The sequence below is a fragment of the Pundamilia nyererei genome, unplaced genomic scaffold (genome assembly GCF_000239375.1).
Source record: "Pundamilia nyererei isolate P.nyererei 1_Seehausen unplaced genomic scaffold, PunNye1.0 scaffold00014, whole genome shotgun sequence".
NCBI lineage: Eukaryota > Metazoa > Chordata > Actinopteri > Cichliformes > Cichlidae > Pundamilia > Pundamilia nyererei.
Window position 1 is genome coordinate 5,492,556 of NW_005187415.1, and position 1,905 is coordinate 5,494,460.

The 1,905-nt window shown below is 41.4% G+C and overlaps 1 protein-coding gene across 1 annotated transcript in view; it reads left to right on the forward strand.

Annotated features, from left to right (window-relative positions):
• LOC102209515 (neural Wiskott-Aldrich syndrome protein-like) overlaps window positions 1-1,905 on the forward strand; it is a 25,509-nt gene that overhangs the window by 956 nt on the left and 22,648 nt on the right. The gene's annotated exons all lie outside the window — the stretch shown is intronic.

A 1,905-nucleotide genomic window follows, 5' to 3' on the forward strand; every position in this document is an offset into this window, starting at 1 on the left:
AGGTTGTTTTCGGGAAGTGTGTCCCCCGAAAAGAATGTGCCGAGCAGGCTTGGCTGAGCTCTTGACAAAGCTGACGAGCCGAGAAGCCCTCTGGTAATGCAGGACTTGTCAGTCACAAAAAATCTGACGAGAATCTGTGGGAGTAGCCCGATGTACCGGTGGGACTGCAGTCAAGACCACTAGTGCAGTGTCACGACTCAATGTTGTAAAATAGCCTAATGTTACGTAACATGTTTAGCATTCAGCTGATTCATTTTTATGTCCTCATTAAGCACCATGTCTTGGAGCGACCCACATCCAGTAGATCATAGTGTTATCTCAAGTAACAGATATGCAGCTGCACCTTCACTTCTCCACAGCAATGTCTGCATGTCTTCTAAAAGTTGCATGTCTCATTCTATTGACATTATGATTCCTCATTTCTTTGTGGGCTGACACAACAGAATGGCCATCAGCTGACCATAAAAGAAACTGGGGGCTTAGATCAGTAGATATTTGCCTTCCAAAGAGTCTGTGGCTTACCACAGCCCACATTTAGTTAATGTTCGATAGTGTCACACCCATATTGCTATCTGTTAAATTAATCTATTAGACCACTTATCACACTCCAGAGTTGGGTAATCTTGGCAAAGAGTATTTAGTTTACTTCCTAATTAAGGTCAACAAAATTGTTGGAAATTAAGCGTATGACAGGTTATTTTGAGTTTCAGTTTTACTGTTTGATTTATACTTTTTTTTTTTTTGTATTGCTGTGGAGCAGTTTGGTCCCACTATGTTGCAAATGTTACCTGTGGTTTCATCATGAAAGAATGGCACACCTTCACCTGTTATTGATTACCGTTGCAGAGGAGGCTGGTTTTAAAGTCCAGGTTTTCCAGTTCAATAAAGTGGTCTGTTTTTGTGCGCTGGACGGGAGGCGAGGTCAACAACAGGGATATTAAATTCTCCACTGCCCTTTCTTAGTGACTTGCATGTAATCTGTTCCTGGGTTACTTCCTCATAGTAATCATTGTTTCCTGTAATTGTGCATAGTAAAGGTGTTGCGCTTGATTGACATACAACTGTGTCTTCCTCTTTGCTGCACTAAACCAACCATGCTGTTTGAGATGCTTGTGTGTGCGTATGCACACATGTTTGCTTTGGAAAGGCCATACTTCCTGTCCCATGACACAGTATATCAAGCCTGTATGAGGTCACACGGTTGGATGTCCCGCCTCCTCCTTAGACACAGGTTTCTAAGGTGTGCCTGACAACTATGTAACCAGTTTTAAACCCCAGTGACAGGCTTCATCTGGCTTTCTGGCAGTTGTGTCATACAGCATGTGACAGAGACGTGCACTGAGGAACATTCCTCACAGTCCTACGCTCTTGTGTGTTTCTACACGTCTTTTCATTGAAGAGTGAGTTTGGAAGAGACAAAGTGTGTGTGTGTATTTGTGTGTGTGTGTGTGTGTGTGTTAGAGAGGCTCGGGGGAGAGGGAGGCTGGAAGAGACAGACATTGTGTGTGTCTCAATCTAATTAGAATATCCACCAAGTGATGTAGTGGCTGACCGAATGGTTGGCGCTCATGCAACACAATTGTTAATCAGAAAATGTAAAAACCACAATAACTGTTGTTTAACCTTTTTCAACACCATCATCTTTCTAATCGAGACAGCTCTTACCTACCAGAGTTGCTGTATCTGTAACAGCCTTGTTTGTATACTATTCCTTGTTACAAACTAACAAACCTTTTTATATATAAAATATATCTAAAGCATGAAAGTTTCCCTCAGATTGTTTCCCTTATAACACCTTTTTAAAATATGAATTTACCTGCTTCTATGAACGTTTAAAATGTAATATATGCCATAGAGCTGGGCGATAGAACGATAACGATATGTATTGCGAAATAACTTTTTCTC